The sequence below is a fragment of the Lissotriton helveticus genome, chromosome 1_1 (assembly GCF_964261635.1).
Source record: "Lissotriton helveticus chromosome 1_1, aLisHel1.1, whole genome shotgun sequence".
NCBI classification, from domain to species: Eukaryota; Metazoa; Chordata; class Amphibia; order Caudata; family Salamandridae; genus Lissotriton; species Lissotriton helveticus.
This window is the reverse complement of record NC_136057.1, coordinates 619,025,140-619,046,533: the sequence shown is the minus strand read 5'-3', so window position 1 is coordinate 619,046,533 and position 21,394 is coordinate 619,025,140. Positions and strand designations below refer to the sequence as shown.

The 21,394-nt window shown below is 40.4% G+C and overlaps 1 long non-coding RNA gene across 1 annotated transcript in view; it reads right to left on the bottom strand.

The window, feature by feature from the left end:
* The window catches only part of LOC144770275 (uncharacterized), a 71,126-nt gene extending 52,847 nt beyond the window's left edge, over positions 1-18,279 (bottom strand). The window contains exons 1-2 of the long non-coding RNA XR_013598853.1: positions 18,262-18,279; positions 16,463-16,590 (exon numbers count right to left, since the gene is read on the bottom strand). This is a non-coding gene — a long non-coding RNA (uncharacterized LOC144770275). The remainder of the gene's footprint in view (positions 1-16,462; positions 16,591-18,261) is intronic.
* Between the last annotated feature and the right edge of the window lie 3,115 nt (positions 18,280-21,394).

Below are 21,394 nucleotides of genomic sequence, written 5' to 3'. Positions count from 1 at the left end.
AATGGCAGCTGCTGACGCTAACCCAAAAGGCATTCTATTAAACCTAAAGCATCCAAATGGGGTGATAAATGCTGTGAGATCCCTACTCTTTGCCTCAAGTTCTATCTGATGGTAGGCAGCTGATAAATCTATGGTTGAAAAAAACTTTGACCCACCCACAGATGATAACAATTCAGAAATGCGAGGAAGAGGAAATTGATCCACAACAATATTGTTGTTAAGATGGCGAAGATCAATGCAGAGCCTAACTTTGCCATTGGTACGTCTGGCAACTACAATGGGAGAAACCCATTCCGATGACTCAATTCTCTCTATTATTCCCTCTTTGTCTAATGCATCTAACTCATTCTTTACTTCATCACGAACAGCAAAAGGAATATTACATACCTTATGTATTTTAGGACATGCATTTTCTTTCAAGCGAATCTCATGTTTAAAACTGGATAGTTTTCCAATGTTCTTTTGAAAAACATTTGGAAATTTGTTTAACATCAAAGAAGAAATACCATTCTGCTCATCTACTAACATTACAGGATTAGGACTATTAGGATTCAGAATGATATCAAGTTTTCCCTGATCGAACCAGCTAAGAACTGAAGGACCTTTCTTAGAGATATAAAGTTTAGCAATGCATTTTCTATTTTTAAACCTGAAAACAAGTGTTCTAAATCCTAAAATATCTATTCTCCCTCCTGAGTATCCTTCAGGACTAATATCACTCTTCTCTAAATGACTACCTAATCTATTAACAAACAATTTTTTCCATACAGATTCACATACGATAGAATATGGTGAACCAGAGTCAGCATACATGTTAATTTTGACGCCCCCAATAACCATATCACATAGTGGTTTCTTCTTAATCATGGAACTGTCAACATTCAAAACAACTATATTGGACTCTTTAACGTTCAAAACGAATGAACAATTATTTGAATCATTAGAGAAAGCATCGTCCTCACTGTTATCACTTTGTTCAATGCATTTAACTTTTTGGTTAATCTTATTCCCCACATTTCTCTTGCATGCAGAGGTAAAGTGTCCCATCAGACCACAATTGGAACACTTTTGTTTTTGTTCGCTAAATGTGATTTGCTATTACATCTATAACATTTCAAAGTACGTTCTTCAGATTTACCTTTTGAGTCAAAGATCTTATTTTTCTGATGATAATCCTTATTCTTTTTTTTTAGGCTTTGAATTAATCTTTGAGACGATTTCTTTACTAACAGAAATATCTTTACCCTTCACCTGTTGAGCACTCCTACAGGAAAGTTCAGCTTTTCTGACAATGGCTATTACAAAATCTAAATTCTCATCACCATTTATCCACAATCTTTCCTGTATAGTTTCATTACTAGAATGCATTACCACCTGATCTCTAATCAGATCTTCTTGTAAATTACCAAATTTACAATCTAAAGCTAAGGTTTTCAAAGCAGAAACAAAATTGTCTACAGATTCATCATTCAGTTGTTTTCTCTGGAAAAACTTGTATCTTGAAATACCTATACATACTTTTGGAGAACAATATTTATCAAAGTCATACAGAGCTCTGTCAAATACATTCATATCACCACCTGCTTGTGACACCGGCAATTGATTAAAAGCCTTCAAACCTTCCGGTCCTAAACTGTGTAGAAAAATACCTTTTTTTTCCGGAGGTTTCATTTTGCCATTTGCATCTAAGGTGTCAATATAATTTAGGAAATAAGCTTTCCATTCAATCCAGGGCATGCATGGAGAACTACCTGCTGCCCAATAACTCTGAGGTGGGGAGAGAGTATAGCCCTGTGCACACATAATAGTGCAATGTGTAATATATATGTATACTCACTTTGTAATACTGTCAAGGGAAAGAAAGCTTAACACATTTATGGCGAAATAATAATTAAATGTTATTAAGTTAAATTCAGGTGGATAAGTGTAAAAATAGTTACAGTTCTCTTGACAAGTTCAGTCGACGAAGAAATTAATTTCTGTTAAAAAAAAGGAAGCAGTTGAAAACAAACGATGTAGCCAATCAGCATTGAAAATAGCAGACATTCAATCCTTGTCTGTATAACAAATGAAAACCCTTTTTCCGTTTTCACTAAAGAAAATTATTCGAGCTCCAATGAAGTCATTCATTAGTTTCCACCAATCGATGCGGCAGAGGGATGTTTCCAAAAACGATCCAATCCTTTCTCTAGTCTTAAAGAGCGGCTACGGCGATCCAATCAAGGTTCATCACACGCAAAGGGCTGAAGGAAATGTGCGGAAAAGGAAACGCCGGTAAAACTCAAGTTCTCGCTCAGAACAAAGAAAAAAGGAAAGGACGTATTCGAAGGAATAATCAGTAAGTTTAAGGATTTCCACTCAACTCCGGTAGTCTTAATGTTCGTGGAGTTTAAAAAAAAAAACAATGAAGACTTCGGTGCTCGTTAATCGGTGCTCGTTAAAGGACGAGTATTCATATATATTTTTTTTTTTTAAACCAGTAAGTGCCTCCTTGAAGACGATGACGATCCGTCCCCCGTCGCCAAATTGTAGGATAGAAGATCACTCGTAATTAGGTTATAAGATGGGTTTATTCGTATAAAAAGGAAGCACCACTAGTAACACATCCTGTGGCACCTGTCAGCATACATCAACCGACAAACTGTAAACATATGTTAAACGGCATGAAAATAGATCGTGCCATGACTACATTTAAATAAATATGAGGCGCGTGAAAGAGAGAACACGCGCGAGTACGCGCGAGAGAAAGAGCACGTGAGGACACAACAATGTCCAACTGATTTGTATGCACATAAGAACCCAATGCTTTGTTTTGGGAGTGATGTTGTGTGCTTGGCATGTGCCAGGAATACTTGGTTAAACCTGATTAATTGATAAGTGTGGTTAGACATGCTTGCCCAATTACATATCACAGTGCTAAACCTCACACCTTGGCCATCAGTCTACCAACCCTTAATGTAACAGTGGTTTTATTTGTCAACCAGGCGGCCCATACCGTCTGCAACACTGTTTCTATACTATTTAGTGTACTCAATGTTCATTGATGCTTGTTCATATTACTTGCATGAAATGGTACATGAAAATGTTTGTCCCTTGTAGCAGTTTTGTTGACTATTCTGTGATTTTACCAGCGATTGACGTCCAACACAATTAGTCTTAGTGTAATTCTTGTTATCGCGGAAATCGTCATGTTCGAAAATCATTTTCAACTCTCATACAATGTTGTTTAAATGCAGATAATTCCTGAGTGTGGATCAGCCATGAACAAATCCCAGCTCTAAGGGGAACATTTTCTTGATTGAGTTGAATTTTGACTGCAACCAATTACCATAAATGGAAAGATTACTGTGTGGTTGTGTTGTAAGGAGCTGTTAAATATCGCCGACTGGCATAAAAGGCCAATGTAAATGAACGCAGAGTATATTTTTAGAGAATCCTCGTCCTGTCACATTTTACAAGTTGCAACAATGGCAGTTTGCGTGACCTTTGCAAAAGCTCTGGGTTAAGAGGAGTCTGTCAGGAGACGCATTTCGTGGAAAGTCTGTGCCTAGAAGCAATGTTTTATGTGACTGAGTGCATTATGCCGATGTGCCCTCACAACAAGCCTCGTTTCAAAGGCTATTTAACCTTTACATTTTTGTGTCTCTGCTTTTATACACATAGGCGACTTGTAGCTTTAGGGTGAGTGAAAATCCTGACAACCAATGTCGGCTTTCTAGTTTTCAACACTGCGGAGCAAGGCTTCAGCTCTTAGCACTCCTAAAAGGGGGCCACAGTGTGCAGCACAACAGCAATCCAAATGCATCAGAATTCAAACATGCCTCCGGGATAGCTCAGTGAGTTAAGCGTTCCTGAAAGCATGAACATAGTACTTGGTAATAGCAGTGTCTGCTATTTACAGCACAGGACATCTGAAATGAGGAAAGAAATGCATTGTGATTGGCACCAGAACCATAACAGATCACTAAGGCAAAATATATGCAGAACTCATTGCGAAACAATTACAATATGAGTGTCGGGTACTTCCAAGAAAGCAAATTCTGTTATAGCAACCAAGATCCGCGGAAAGCAGTAGCAAATTTTGGGTTTAACCCCATTCGGCTATCGGGAATCAATGTGAGAAGAGGGCCCATATTTATAAAGCCCTTGCGCTGTCCTTGTGTCACACAGGACGAGACAAGGACAATGCAAAGGCTGCAATAAAATGTACAAAGCCACGCAAGGCCTGATTTGCATGGCCTTGCATGGCTTTGTAAACAAATGTAATAGAAAGCAGCTGCTTGTGCTGGATTATGTTACATTTCATTGGGAGGCATCCCAATGGTTGTATTTTTGTGCATTCCCAGATTTTTCAAAGACTTGTAAACCTGGGACTGCATCAAAATGCTATGCCTTTCCATGTGAGGCGAAATATCTTTATTTCTCCTCATTATTTCCTCTTTCCATTTTGTAGCACACACAGAAACTGGAAAGCACCTCTAAGGATTGTTTCTTCCTGCACAAAAACAATCCTGTCTGTAACACAGGCACTCTTGCACTATGGTGTAAGGGTGCCTGGATTGCCACTATGCACTAGGCAGCACACTGTGCACCAGTGCAAGGTAAGAGCAGAAATGCACCATATCTTTGTAAATTTGTAGAATTTCTGCTCTCTCCATTTTCATGCAACACAGTGCTGCAACTTTGCTTGCTGCCCTGAGTTTCATGAAAGTTTAGAAAAGGTGCCCCTAGATCCGGCAGGGTTTAGCAACAAGTTTTATGTATGAGTTCTAATTATTTTATAGACTGTAGAGAATCTGGAAATAATAAAATCATATTTGATAGTTGGTAGTGTTTAATTATGTCACTAATTGGTGAAACAGCTGACTAATGAGAATCTTGGCCAATATGTACTATCATATTTACTTACAGAAACAGAACCCTTTTCTAACAAGTCAGCATTGGTAGCAGGTCAGCTACTAAACACCAGTGGCTTAAACATTCAATCCAAGGTTTAGTGACTAGAACCTGTGAAATGAGTGCTGTCACTTAGCCGTGTCCCATGCAGGTAAGAGCGGTGTGGCGGTGGGGGCGGGTAGGGGGGTATTTTGACAGACAATTACGAGGGAAAATTTAATAAATAGATCATTTTCCCTCTTCATCGTCCATCAAAATCCCCCCACCCAGCCCCACCACCTCACTGCGGTTAACTTCACAGGCCACGGCTGCCATCACTATGCACATGGAATAATCATGAAAACATGACATAAGACCTTTTATTAGCTACAAGGAGTCCCATTGTAAATGACCCCAACTGTGTCCTTGAATTTGTTTACTAAAATATTTGAATATAGCAGTATTTCAACCCATTAATCGTCCTGTAACCCAGAGACCGGTTGGAGTGTGGGAGGTAATGAGATGTGATAGAGGGTAATGAGATGTGAGTATGAGTTAGAGTACAATACACAGACCTTCTATGCTTAAAACAGTGTAACATAAATACATTCATTGGGTAGACACTGTCATTGGGTAGATACTGCATACCCTCCATTACTTCTGTTTAAATTAAATGTGTGCTTGAAAATGGTCAAGTAAAAAAAACAACCTTTTATATACATTGAATATTACAGTTTGTGTCTATTTTTTGGGTTAAGCAGCTAAAAAAAACACTGATAAGCACTGATTTCAATGGGTTGGGAAAACACTGGAAAAATAATCACTGAAATCCACACAAAATAAACACTGTAATCAGGGCAGCCTTGTTATTCCCCAAAACCACAAATACCTGCTATCCTTGCTTCTCCAAAATTAAAATTACTATGAAAGAAAAGCAATAACACTGCTAGTCCTTATACAGTATCCCTAACCCATTAAAAATAAGTCTGTGGACTGGAATCACTGTTGCAATAGAAATGTAAATAACAACATCTAACTCTTCGCTACCAACTCCTGAAACAATCTGTGGAATGGACTTAAGAAGGACAAAATAGAGTCAGAACTCATGACAATCATACAGTGACTAGGTACACCCCACCTGCAGTTCTGATAACAGTTTGACCTCCTCCTGAATACTGACTCTTCTGTACATAAGATACCATTGACATGTATTAGCATTATGATCATGATGCAGATGGCTGGGGTTAAAACTCTTTATCCACATGGTAGCTTCAATAGTACTGATATTGAGCTATAATGTTGTAGATAGGTACACAACCAACAGATGAGGAGTTCTGGGATTGAGATGTCCAGATGAGTGATGGGAAGCCCCGATGACTGGCGTGTGGTGGTGTTTGGTGCTGCTGGAGGGGAGAGGGGCAAGACCTGAAGTCCCAGCCTCCTGTGCAGCCATAGCCGCGAGCATCATTCTCTAGCTCCTGGAGGCGCTATTAAAATCACCTGTGAGCTCCCGCAGCGTGGGAAGCCCTGCTGAATGGCGTGAGGAGGTGTTTGCCGCTGCTGGAGGGGAGAGGGGCAAGACCTCAAGTCCCAGCCTCCTGTGTGGCCGTAGCCGTGATCGTCATCCTCTAGCGCCCTAGAGGCACTATTAAATTTACCTGTGAGCTACCACAACCCGGGACGTGCAGGCTTGCCCGGGCGAAGCCCGGCTAAGGGTGGGCCTGTCTGCATCTGTCCGTGCCCAGAAGAGGCCGGGCCACATCTCTTATTTCCATCAGCAGAGATAATCAGAAAAAAGCCAAGTAAGGAGAGGGCATGATATGTTAAGGAAATAACCTTCATCCTTGTTGGTGAATGTTGCCCATTGAGGTTTTACATATTTCCCTGAGATGGGGAGAAGGAAACCCATGCCTGCTCCCAAATGTACAGATGCCACACTAGATGGACCTATACTTACATGTATTGTGGTCAATCCATCAGATCCTCACCAGGATAGAGATAATCACATTGATCCTCAAACGGCGCCACCAACTCGGGCAGGTGGCCGAGAGAGGAACCTTATTGGCGAGCAAAGGGTACCTGATCCTATGAGCACTGGTAGGCATAGCGGGTAAGAGTCAAGTGAACGAGAAAAACCTGTTATGGGCTCCGTGCCTGCATGCCAAGCAGGCAGGATGATAATATCATATTAAACTTCCCGCCGGAGTGCACACACTACACGATGGTTCTGACAAGGGTCCCTCATTCTCCACCAGGACACCATGAAAACTGTCAGAGCCCTATTAATAAATATGCCCATTGATGTACCAGTAAAATACAGCCTCAGGTTAATTGACACAACCATGTAATCATGGCAAGGGAGGTGAGTTGGCTGGGGAATACACAAAAAGATCGAGAAGGTGATTGTGTGGTCCTGAATTTGAATGATAGGACATGGGTGGACTTTAATCTACATCATCTTAGAGATTCCCCTATGGAGCAGATACAGGCCCGCCCATTGGGTTTCTTTTATCCTTAGCACCACGGGGGAATTATGAGCCTACACTCTCGCCCGCGATTCCAGAATAGAAACCCCTCCCCTCTGACCCCCACATGGCTTCATCCCAACTGTTTTGAGGTACTGTCAGGCCTGACATAAATTGTTTGACTACCCTTGCACCCAGGTAGCTCAGGTAAGATGTTAATGACAGGAGGGTTAACCAGGGGAGTCCATCGCGCAGTTGATAGAACAGTGGGGAATGGGCCGGTGACAAATTACCCTGATCACCATATATATGAACTACCTGACACGTTAATTATCAATCATGAGCTGGAGACCAGGGTTGATTCATCTAGCTCTTCTATTTCAGGAGGGTTAACCAGGGTAGTACATTGTGCAGTCGATAGAACAGTGGGTTATGGGCTGGTGACAAATTAGTCTGAACACCATATACATGAACCACCTGACACTTTTATTAACAACCACAAGCTGGAGACCGGGGTTGATTCCCCTAACCCCTTCTACTCCATCTAAATTAGGAACAGGGGGATCTGACTTGGACTCCATGATTGTTAATCAGAGGGAGGACCCAGTGACAAGGCCCCTTAAAGCCTGTCCTTTTAGAATTCTTTCCTGGAACATTGCAGGTATCCGCTCGAAATTTGAGAACGAAGTGTGGTTAAAGTATGTAAATGCCTCTGATATTATTTGTACCCAGGAAACATGGTACATTGAGAATATTGAACTAGATGGCTACTGTTCTTTTAATGTCCATGCAATCGCGTCACAAGCAGGGAGAGCAAAAGGAGGGCTGGCGACATTGATCTCTGTCAAGTATGGGTCAATTAAAGCAGAGACCATAACTGATTCACCTTGAGATCAATTGATTCTGATCTTCAACCTGGTTCAGGCCAAAATCCTTTTGATCAATTGGTACTATAATATTTTTGATCAAAATAGTTGTGATATTATTGTAACTTTAAAGGAGGAAATCAATAACTTCGCTGGGAAGTGGCAGCCCCTGTGTATCTATTGGGTGGGGGATATCAATTGCACCTTATGTCGGCATAGCTCAAACAGAGTGTGTGGGTTAATGGACACCGAGGGCCAGCCACTGACACACTTCATACATACCCCACAAGGTGATGCATTAAATGATATCATTATTGTGAATGATCTGCTTTTTGTTGACACCTTGGTCAGTAATTTGGAAATTCAATATCCCACCTATATGGGCAGAAAAAGGGAAAGTGACATTGACTTCATGCTAATATCTAGAAAATTTGCATTCATGGTTGACAGCTTTGAGGTGGAGCTTAATAGCGCTAGCGACCATAACCCCTTTATAGCCTCCCCACACGTAACCACCCAGGAGGAGGAAGGTGATGGTCACCCCCTTCAGTATAACTTAAACCAAGGGGTAAGACTGAAATGGCGCAAAATAAACCCCTTCCAATTTGAGGAGAGTATTGTTAAAGCTAACTTAAGCTCCATTCTGAAATGCCTAGTTCACGATTCTCCCCCAGATATGGTAATACAGGGATTCCAGGGAATTTGCAGGGACGTATCCATAAACCTGGCAAATTCAACAGATAAAAGGGAAACTCAGGGGACTAGATAGTTCAACGCAGAGTGCACAAGGGCCCAAAAGGACCTCAAGAAGGCACTACATATAATCCCTTGAGATAAAACCCTAATAAAAAACGCAAGGCAGGCATACAAGAGCATTGTTACTCAGAGGAAGCAAAAACTGAGAAGGTCGGCCTGGATAGATTTAAAGAGAGCAAGTGCACTCAAAGACTGTAGGAGTTTTTGGGAGGTAATAAATCGCCCATTATTTTCAAAGGATTCAAGGGGAATGGACTCATAAATACCAGGGAAAGTTTGGGAATCGCACTTTTCAAATATATTTAACCCGAATGGAATTAGTAACCAGGAAACATGTCAAGACGTCCCATTAGACCCAATCACTGCACACCACTTGAGCTCTTCTCTTCAAGTGAGTGAGGTTGAGGACGCCCTCATGAAAGGGGTACACCTCAAAGCACCAGGGTCTGATGGGGTACCCCTTGATTTATTTAAAATCAATCCCCAACTTTGAGCACCGCTCCTGACAAATGTTTTTAGAGCAGCAATAACCAGCCCTATCCCACCATCATGGAAAGAGGCCATAGTGGTACCTATGTACAAAAAAGGGAAACAAGGAAGACCAGGCCTGCTATAGGCCTATTTCCTTAATTTACGCCACGGCTAAGGTGCTGGGGAGGGTTATTTTAGATCGTCTTGAGACCTGGGCAGATTCGTCAGGGCTAATAACCCAAAAGCAAAATGGTTTTAGGAGAGGCATGGTGACAGTGCCTCAATTTGGCGTTGATCAGGGGCAAGTACATGAAGGCAAGGAAGGAGTCAATCCACCTTGCCTTCATGGCTTGTCCAGCACTTTTGACACAGTTAATGGGGGAAACAATTGTGGTACATGATGGGGGAGATGGGTTTTGAGGAATCTCTCATCATCCTCCTTGCGCAGGTTGCATGCGTCCACTACGGTAGCCATACGATTTGGCCCTGGGAGAGAGAGGACTGGGCCCATTGTTTCTAAAGAGGGAGTCCGTCAGGGGTGCATATTGGCCCCCTTTCTCTTCCTTTTGTACACAAATGGCCTAGAACCATCGCTAATAGCCCAGGAATTAGACTTCCACAGAATTGGAGGCAAATCGGTCCCTTTGCTGTTGTATGCAGATGATACGGTTTTAATGGCTTTAACTGCAAATAGTTTACAGAAGTCTCTGAATGTTTTTACTGATTTTATGTTAGCTTTGGACCTAAAAGTTAATTTGACTAAAACTTACATTATGGTATGTGGCCCAAGCCAAACTAAATCAAGAACATTTACTGTAAAGGGCAAGACCATTGACAAGGTCTCTAATTTTACTTACTTGGGGAATGTTTTTAATAATAAACTGAATTGGTACCATCTTATTACATTTAGGGTTCGGAATACTAGCTGTGAAGTGGAAGGTCTTTTCCGCTTTGCATGTAAGTTGGACCACAAGCCGGTAGCGGAATTGATCACTCTATATAAATCAAAATGTTTGTCTGTTGCCACCTATGGGGCAGGAGTATGGCGATACCACAAAAGCACACAACTACAAAGACTAGAAATAAGTTTATAAAAAGATTGTTGATGATCCCAAAAAGTGCTCCCACAGTGTTCTGCCACTCTCAGGTAGGGATGGATTTTATTGTGGATCGAATCAACATTACCCCGCTGATCCTTTGGGCTAAAGTTTGGTTGTCGGAAGATCTAAAACTCACAAGGAAAATTATCATGGACTTTATGACTCTGGATAATGCCAAGGCTATACCATGGCTCCTTTTTGTTAAAGGAAAACTCAGTGAAATAGGCCTAGGGCATTATTATGCTAACCCTGCTAGCATCCACACAAATATGAAACTGATTATATGAGATGCATATTTTGCTCAGTTAGACAATTGCCTGCGGCAATCAGGGCTACAACCTCATTTAGATCGGTACCTTTTATACCAATAATTTTAACTGTCTTTTACCACGATTGTACAGTCCCGATTCCTTTTGACTAGGTTCCGTCTTTGCACATTGCACTTTCTAGTGGCCTTCCCCAAACAGGCTGGATAGTGCAATAACTTTATGTCTTGTCCCTGCAATATTTCAGCACAACAAAGCACCTTGCACTTTATTTTATCTTTAAAAGGAGCCATGGGTATGGTTTCCTATTCCAATTTTAAGAGAAACCCGCCCCGTAGCCATCAGGAGGGTTTTGATCTCTTACGCTCCTTATCCACTGAAGTTATTTGTATTGCAGTATCAAATTTTATTAGAATTGCATTTTAATATAGAAACGGTTTGAAACGTAAATGAGTTTGGTGCTTTCCTTTTCGAACTTCAAATTTTTAATTTTTTATAATTGTGGAGTACCTGTGTCATGAGTCATATTTTTGTACAAATTTGACAGGTACATTTTATCCATTCTGTTTGTATGTTATACTTCTATGGTCCAATTGAACCACATAAAGTCATTTTGACTGAGTGATGTGAAACAAAACATAAACACTAGGGATAGTGCATAGAAGTCTAAAATGCACTTAATACATAAATAATGTGCACTCATACAAATTAAGCAAAGTAATTGCTGTTTAAATGGACAAAAGATTCACTGCTGAGCAGTTAAAGCATTTGATGCTAAAATCCATACATTTTTTGGGCAACATTTATACACTTTTTCTCAATGCAAGTAAAATAAAGGGGGTCATTAGGATCTCGGGCGGATCGCCACCGCCCGCATGGCGGTGGCGATCGGCCCGAGATCCGTCCCCGCCCCGCCACCCATTTCCCCTGCCATATTACTGTGGCAGGGGGACCACGACGGATGGAAAGACCACAGCATTTCCGCCTAGTTGAAAAGTCAACCAGGCGGAAAAGAGTTTAATATGGTGGCGGTGTCTGCTAGACACTGCCATCCATATTATGATGGTGCGGGAACATGCCTTTCTGTGGCGAGAAAGGAATGTGGTAATCTCTTGCGGGTGTCCACTGCGGGCCCTCAGGGACTTTGGGGGGTGCACATGCGGGGTACCTATGGTACCCCCCCTGCATTTCAATGTACAATGTGGCTGGCACCACGCGGTGCCTATCACGTTGTGCATTGAAAAGCACAACATGCATTTTTGGCATTGCGGTGGGCGGTGCTTTTAGCACCGCCCGCCCCAATGACAGACATGCGGGATGCGCCCGTCAGTGTGGCGCGCGCATCTTAATGGGATGTGCGGGACCGCTGCACCCTCAGCGGGCGGTCCCATTTCCCACTGGTGTGGCGGGCGGTAATGAGCCCTAAAGTGAGAATATATGATAATATTTGAAATCTACAGATAGGCACTAATGAGCAGGTGCAAGGCTATTCTCATGGAAATAGTATGAGAAGACAAGGGTGAAAGTCATACAAGTATTGGCAGGAAATCCTGACTCTACAGCTTTAAATAATCTCTGCTTCTAAAGTGCCAAGTTCAGATTCACGCTTTGATTTGCTGGAATGGTGCATTAAAATGTGCAGTGTGCTACAAAAACATTAGGGCGTTTGTGGTCTTCAAAATATATCCCTATGCTGTGGAATTCAGCGAGTTGCTGAACTACCCTCTGAAAGGGAGTAGAGAAGGTCAGATAATAGGAGAAGAAGGGGCCGAGTTGTGGGCTGAGAGATAAGGAAGAGCCATTCAGGAAAGGAAGGGTATGGTTATTCTTGTTGTACGTTCTGCCTTATTTATGCCTTTCAGCCCCCTCATAGCTCATTGTTGGCTTAGACTCCTCACACATTTTGCAATGTAAACCTGCTGTGCAGTGGCTTTGAACTAATATGCAAGTGAATTCACAAGTTTCGATTCACACCCTACATCATAGATAACAGGGCAAATTTTTCATAAACCAAGGTTGATATATATTATATAAGATATTCGGACAAAATATCAAGTCAGTAATATCGACTGACACAATTATCAAGTAGGAAATATTGTGATACAAAAATATCATGAGCAAGAATATTGTGGACAGGAATATCGATTTTAAGGTAAGTAATATTGAGGCTAAAAATATTGTTTTTAATATTGATTGTTGATTATTTTTGTGAATTTCAATATATATATGTTAATTGTTTATGTTTTCAAATGTTTGTTTGAATATTGTTAGTTTTTTAATATGGTTTGTAAATTAATAGTAGTTTTTAAATTTAATGTAATAGTTTTTTGGGTATTTTTAGTACCATAGCGGGTTGTGAGGTTTATAGGTGAATAGAGTGGGAAGTAAATTAATTACAAATAATTAATATCTATTTTTCATTAATTTCAATTATTTATTTGATGCTTTTCTATGTTAATTGTATAATCAATATTTTTTTGTTAAAATGTTGGTGCAGGTTGTGGGTTTCATAGGGTGGGAAATAAATTAACTATAATTAATTAACAAATATTTTAAAATTATTATCACTTATTTAATTGATAATTTTGTATGTTAATTGTATAATTGATATTTTTTGTTTTTAAGTTTTAGGTGTGGGTTGTGGGTTTTCTAGGGGAATGGTTGGGAAGTAACTTAGTTATAATTAATTATTTAAATTATAATTATTTATCTAAATAGTGTTTATATTTTTTTAAGTGGTGTTGGTTCTGAGTTTTGTAGAATTACAGGGTGTGAAATTAATTAATTCTAATTTAATATTAACTAATTTTTAAATTATTTATAATTATTTGATTGATAATTATTTATGTTAATTGTATATATAGTTTTTTTTAATTTAAATTTAATGTGCGGGTTGTGGGTTTTGTATGGGCATATGGTGTGAAGTATATAATGATAATTCTTTTTAAATTTGTTTATTATTATAAATAATTATTTAATCGATCACTAATTATGTAAATTGTGTAATATATATTTTCCTTTGGGGTAATGTAAATATGCAATTAAATATAGTTTATGTTATATGTGTGCATTGTATTTGTAGGCATAAAGGGTGGGACGTTAATTAAATATAATTAATGTTTTCTTAGTTAATTAGTAATATTAATTATGTCAATTCTTTAATTATTTGTTATTTATATATTAGGTGAGGGTTGTTTGTTCTGTATGGATAAAGGGTGGAAAGGTAATTACATGTAATTGTTTTATTGGTAGTTGATTAGCTTTAATATTTTAATAGATAACTATTAATGTAAAATGTGTAAATATTATAAATTTAAATATACATATTAGATGTGTGGTGTGTAGCTTGCAGAGGTATAGTGTAGAAAGTTATGTAAGTAATAACAAAATGAAGAAAAAGAGTAACTTTTTGTATTGTACTTTATTATTGTATATGTTAATTGTGTTTTCTAATGATAAATTCTATTGTTTTCATTGGTTGTTATTAGTTTTATAATAGAGTTTGGTATTTTGATAAAAATAGTGTTTGTATTAATGTTTGATATGACTGGAGCGGGAATAGTAAATTTTACCCCTCCGTAATCCAACACTTACCCTACTGTTGAGCTGACTGGAGTGGGAATAGTAAAACCACTTACTTTGCGCTCGCCGTATGTCTACATATATCTAATCAACAGCTATCCTGAAAAAACTCGCCTGGATCCTAGACCTATGTTGGATTATCCTTCCATACATCGATTCAAGTGTGTTTTTAACAACTATGTTAGAGTTTAGGAGGTTCATCTAAAATTAATATATCACAATTTAAGCATGCGAGAAAAAGCGGACCTGATATGTTATATGTTTTTCCATTCTGTGTTTATGGGGAAATGTCCAAATCCAAGACAGTAATCACATGTAGGAACTTTCTACAACAAGAATGATAAACACTGCATCAAGGAAATCAAACCATGTAAGAAAAAGGAAGACGCCTCTTGACAGTATGGAAACAAGTAGTGCCAGTTCTCCTCATTGTAACAGGCTTTAAAAAAGTCAATGTCGACTTCACTTGGTCAACAATGGAAACCTTTTCCTCAAGCACCCTGCACAGAAGACAGGAAAGAGCACAGGTGTCTGATCTCCCAAAGCTCAGCCCTTCCTGAAGTTCCTCTGCCTAGAAACGATGCAGAGATTGGCATCAAGGGAATAGCCAATCCCTGCCCTTTATACATAAAATTTTCCTGTTTTGATGCACACCTAAGTTCTTAGGACCAGATTCCTCCGTGCTTCATTTTTTAAGGTCAGTAGTACAGTACCATGGATGCCACCATCCTCCACCTTGCACCTTGCTGAGAGAAGTAATGCCTGCCTCATTTGACTGCTTGTGGATCATTTCGAAGACCCATAGTTCCCAAAGAAACGTTGCAATGAAATCACATAAATTGGGATCCTACCTTTACTTCTACCATCATAGCAGATGAATACTAGATATCTCCTTTTCTAGTCATTCCAGTTTGTCTGGCATACTGACAATCAAGCTAATGGCGAGAGGATGTGTCCTTACGGCTAGAGCGGTCGACCTCGAAGTTGGGGAACCCGATCGAGTCTCGGCAGGGACGCTCAACATTCTGTAATTCTGGGCAAATCACTTCATCTCCCCTCATCTAACAAAAATGAATGTGTCCATCTGTTAAAAGCTGGTGCTCAAGTAAAGCGCTCTGATACCTGATATTTTCGGGGTGGAGTTTGCGCTATATAAAACTTTTTTTTTTAAATTGATTACAGTCCACAGCTGAATTAATAACGTTGTTAGGTATTAAACAAGGGTGTCCCTCTTTTTGATGAAATTCGAAAATGAAGAAAGTCAACCTTAGGAATACAGGCTGAAGTAACTTATTTTGAGAGAAAACTTAAACTGATAAATTATCCTCAACATGGAAATATGTTTTTGTTAAAATATTCATTTTAATAGACAGCATGCCAAAGAGGTAAGAGAAAAATGGATGGGAATACAGGACCAAAGAGGCAGGGTTAGGAAGGGGAGAGAGTAAGAAGTTTGTTAAGAAAGGAGTAAAGTGCAAGATGGAAGAAAGGGTTTGGAAAAAATGAGGGTTTTAAGTGGGAAGGGACTACGGTGCTTGAAAAATGGAGTAGTGCAGAAGTGGGAGTGAGGAGGTTATTAAAAAAACGGGGTAACGCAGGGCTTAGAGTAAGGTGTTTGTTAAAAGAAAGTAAAGTGGGAGGAGTAATTGGTTTATGAAGAGTACGTTAGGCGAAGGGGGTATCAAGAGGGGCAAGGAAGGAAGGGTAGAGGTTGTTGCAAAAAAGGATCACCGGGCTAAAGGAAGGGACCACCCCACTTGCCCCATTAAAAACAGCCTTAACAGCGGATGCTTTATAGAGAAAAGCTTTCCACAGGTTATATTTCACAACCTGAAAAGACCCATTCTTGGTAAATAAAAAAAATCATCATCTGTGATTTGACTAAAGCATTTCAACAGAGCCACCTTCTTTGAGATGGTTTTTCATACAAAACACATGCAGCCATTGAATTAATCAAATGCCTGCTCCAGTTACTCTGTGTACAATTTCCACCAACCTGCCTTCAACCTCTGACATTTTAACCTCAATCCCATTAACTTTCATATGAAGACTTTACAGTGATGCCATTCACTTCTTCTTACCAGTGAAAAATGTCTGGATGGCATCATCAACAACTCCTTCAGAGGGGTGCAGCTCTTTGGTTTTATATGATTTGTTATGGCTTTCGTCTATGCGCATTTTGCATTCACAGTTGATCTTCCACCTTTGTCTGGTGATGTAAAGTAGGCAAATTATACATTGCTATGACTCCCACCAATATGTCACACACATCTAATAGAGCCCACGTGCCACAATGCACCCACACAAAATAAGGGTGAGGTTAATCATGTATTATCATAGAAAAACATACAAGCAGGGTTATTTGAAATCACCCTGTGTGTAGTGACAACCGGCACCAGGCCCTCATCCCAGGGAGGTGACACTGATGCTGCCAGATCAGGCGCAGGCACACCTCTATGTCTGCTACTCTGGATCCTTACTGTTACTTGAGCGTGACCATTCTCTCACCCCCTCCAGCACTCCCCCTTTGGCTAATCGCCAGCATGGTCCACCTTCTTGGTTTCTCCATGTAGTCAGGGTAGGTGGCTATTCTATGGTAAGACAATCCACGCAGCAAATGGCGCCGCAACATCTGTGGCGGGGCGCCAGTCAGGAAGGGCAAAAGTGGGGAGATATCGATGGGGCCTTAATTATACTTGCTGCACAATCATGACACACAGAGCTTGCTATCTAAGTGGTGACAGCACGAGCGCTGACGTCACGTTTATTTATACCCTCTGGCCTGGGCCCGGCCCAGAGGGTTGCTGGTGGATACATTGTTGGGATGTGGCCGGGTGGCTCACTACATCCCTCCCAACCAATCATAATGAACAAAACAAACTAAAATAATAAACGGATAACACAAACTAAAACAAATAACAGCGAATGCAGTTCTTTCCGACTGTTCGTTCATGCCACAGCTCTTCTCAGCACATACAGTCTTTCAACTTGTGGCTTGGTTATAGGTTGTCTCTCAATATTTAAGGATATCCCCTCTGAGATGATCAGGCATTTCCTTTGCTCAGGACGGTCACTTCCAACTGTTCTCCTTCTTCTTCCTCTTCTTCCATCTCGGCATCTGCCATAGCATACTGTCCTCAGGCATGGTTTTTCTTGGGCAGGACATCCCCGCGGTGGTTGACTGTCTAGCCCATAGCTACCACATCCTTTCCCACCTGGGTGCGCCCCTCCTGATCCACTACCTCTGCTGGATTTCTTCTGGATGGCATCCACCCTCTCTTCCTTGATCGTGACAGGTTGTGCCTGCAGTTGTCCCGTCACTCTTCTCGCCAACGTGGACTCCATTTTTCCTGCCCTTGCATCCACTAGTTCATGTGATCTTCCTAGCACCAAAATGTCATTCAGCGAGATGCCTAGCTGGCGCACAATCAATTTCCTGAGACGACTTGCAACCCTGGATCACTGCACCCTGATCTCCAGCTGCTTGTCGATTCGTGTGCCCTTCTCCACCGCCTTCTGCCTGCCTTGACATGTTCTGTAACCTTCTCCTGTTGTGAGGTTAGGTGCCTGTGTGCAGTACTCTGAGCTTCCTGCTGCCTTTTCTCCCTTCCCTTCTCTCCTCTAGTCACTGTTATTTTGGCCCTGCATACTCAGGCTGCTCTGACCCTTCCCCAGTGTGTGCCCTTTGATATTTGCCTTTTGTTGTTTTTTTCTTTCTACTTCTGTACCTTTAGAATGATTTTCTCACCCCTGCACGATGTGCAGACCAGCTTCCCACCCCCTCTCTGGAATCCGCCTTTCCTGTGCTCCCTTATACCCTTCTGTCCTGAAACCGCCGTCTCAGAAACACACCGCCTCCGCTTCCCGGCCTCTCACCCACCTCCTGGCCTTCTTCCTTCGGTACCTTCGGATCGCCGCTTCGGACACCTCAACTGCTGCCACAGTAGGTTTCGTGGCCCTGCACACGCCGTGGATCCGCTCCGCCTCATCGCCAATGTGGTAGGGGCGCCTGACGGGAAGGGCGGAAGGGAGGAGATACCGATGGGGCTTAAATTATGCCTGCAGTACAATCACGACACACACAGCTTGCTATCTAAGTGGTGAGAGCCCGAGCGCTGACGTCAAGTTTATTTGTACCCTCTGGCCTAGAGGGTTGCTGGTGGATACATTGTTGGGTTGTGACCGGGTGGCTCACTACAACATCCATGACCTTAGAAATGAGAGCAGTACCGGTTCATGCGCTGGAACGGGGCCCCAAAGTTGCCCAAACTATATCAATACTCCTCATGTATGTTTCTTCATCCTGCACAGACATCACTAAATAAGACTTCTTGGCAATCTCAGTTTCATAATTGTGACAATTACTAATCAGTAGGCCAACAACGGAGTATTTGATCTAGTCAGTCAAGGTACGCATATCCCCCATAAACAGAGTATCAGCATCTCAAGAGAAATCTGACCCCGAGCTACTATTTTAAAACTAAGCCATTAAACCTCATTCAGTAGAAACGGGTTTTGCTGTCTTACGATCTCATCTACTCATAATAAACAATATTTTAGAAGAGCTGCAATGGAATCAGAAGTAATTCCCACCACTGACTAACGACACGATGCTTGTGGTTAAATTATAACGCCTGCTGTGTTTACAGCGCGGTCATTGATTTTTCTTCAAAAAAGTCATCTAGGTGACATAATGGCCGTTGCTAGGGGATGCTGTCTTTTCAGAATTCAGGTCCGTCGGCTCATTTATTGCAGTGCGTTCTCAGAAATCCTATTTAAGCTGATGTTTGGATTGTAAATAGGCAATGCTATTAATAGAGTAATCCATGCTGAAGACAGACACGTCTTACCTTTCGGCCACTTAGGCGATGGGGAATCACACATCCGGCCGCAAAGACACCTTTATAGCCAAATCGGAATGTGTTACCTTTTGTGGGCCCTCGCATTCAGTGCACCATGCAGAGTAAAATATATAGCATTGCAATTTACAAACAGAAACAAAATATCACTGATTTACGAATGGTGCTAAAATCAACATTTTCTTAAACTAAAATATTTTTATCTTAGTGATCGAGAGCATGAATATCGCCCGTATGACCCCTATATTATCTAGAAATAGCTATATTCATTAAGAATTTGTATATGGCCTACAAATATATGATTTAATTCGTAGTGTTGTCGCTGAAGTAATCGCCAGAGTCTTCAACATTATGTCCTGTTATCATTTCCTTTAGACGCTTAAACAAGCACATAACAAAAAGAAAAGGGAAATGCCACTGTAACTGTAATAGAAAATGCATTATAAATGAAAGCTCCAATACCTGTATAAAAATCTGTTTCTAGTTCTTATTACAGTTTAGTTGTGACGTCACTAGTCAAGTGTAGTAAGAAAATAATGTAGACGCTCAACTCTCGCAAATGATTGCAGCTCAGTTTTAAAGTCCCTATGTCTGATACCAGCAGCCAGTCATGCACCAGAGTTACATATGAGGTTTAGACCAGCGTTTTCCAAAATGTGCGTTGCCAGTTGTTTTTTGGTGGATTTGGAACGTCCGAGCAATATATAAAGATGCTTTTACATTCTGCATTTATCTTGTCACATTTGCTGTGCTTTAAAGACAAAGGGACAGATGTCAAATATCAGGTGATGTCTTCTGACAAATTGTTGCTTATTTTTTAACACAGGGACTGGTGTTCACAAACTCCTCTCACTTTGCAGTCAAAGAAAGTAAAGTGAATTATGTAACAATCTTGCTGGGGTAGAGGGATTGAGCAAGGATAGCCTATAAAATAATATTTGTTTGTTACACACTACAAAATGTAAATACCTGTAAATGAACTAAAAACAGTCAGCAGTTAGTAATGCAAAAACTAAGCACATTCTTTTTGTAATTGTCAAGTGTGTCGGGAATAATACTTTAATTGGATCAATCATCTGCGTGCAATATAGTTTTATCAGTACAACTATACCTGTGCGAATGTATTGGCCATTTCAATGGAAAATGTGCTGTTTGTAAATGACAGAGAGCTGCCACATGATGCTTTACTTACATTAAAAACCTCCTCCCTCATATCCATTAAAGCTAAGAGGATCCTGTAAATATGAGGTTCTAAAAATTGGTTCATGGTTCTAAAAGGTTTGGGTAGCACTTGTTTAGACAAACTATCTTTTCTAGTTCCTCTGAATTGTTTTCTTGAAACAAACAATCGTTAGAAGAAAGTAGCCATTCATGGCAGCATGTTCTCTTTTTGCATAGCTATAATTCATTACATCAAAGTAATCTTTCGGCATGATTGTGGCCCCATCTATGTAAAATACGCCAGTATGGTTGTGTATTTATGCTGTAAAATGGCTAAATAGGGGTCACAAACCTCATTCTAGCTTTTAAAGATGTCGCCCATGGCTTCTTTAAATTGCATTTGTTTATTCATTTAGTTATTTCTTTATTTACTTATTTAAGCATTTCTTAGCTGTTTTTTATAGCGAGAACTAGAGCACCAGATCTTGGTAGAGCAATTCTACAGCGAGTGACATTTCTAGCAAGAAAAAAGGGAAAAAAGTCAATTTAGAGGGACTATAATAACATATCTGTGTCCCAGAAAATTATGAATCTGCCTATTACATTATTGGATGAAGAGTCATTGAAACAGCAAACCTTTCATTTATATTTTTAAGTTTTCATAAGAAGTGATTGTCTGTTAGAACAAAGTTCTAGGCATTTGATGTAATGTTGAAGACAGACCTTTAAAGAGTTTTAAAAAATTTTAAACACATGATTTTCCAGTGTGAGTGAAGTTTTTGATAGAGGTATTTGGAATATCTCTTTTGTAAAGCTTTATAGATGATGAACAATAATTTGAGGAGAAAAGAGAGCACCTTTGCATGAAGTGGTGTAGGGAGCCATGTTGGATTTATTTGGAAGCATGACATGTGCAGCTAAAGATTTGTTTGCTACTGGCATTGATGACCTTCCTGCAGGGTCGGCGAGCGTTTCCCCACTGTCTTTCACCAC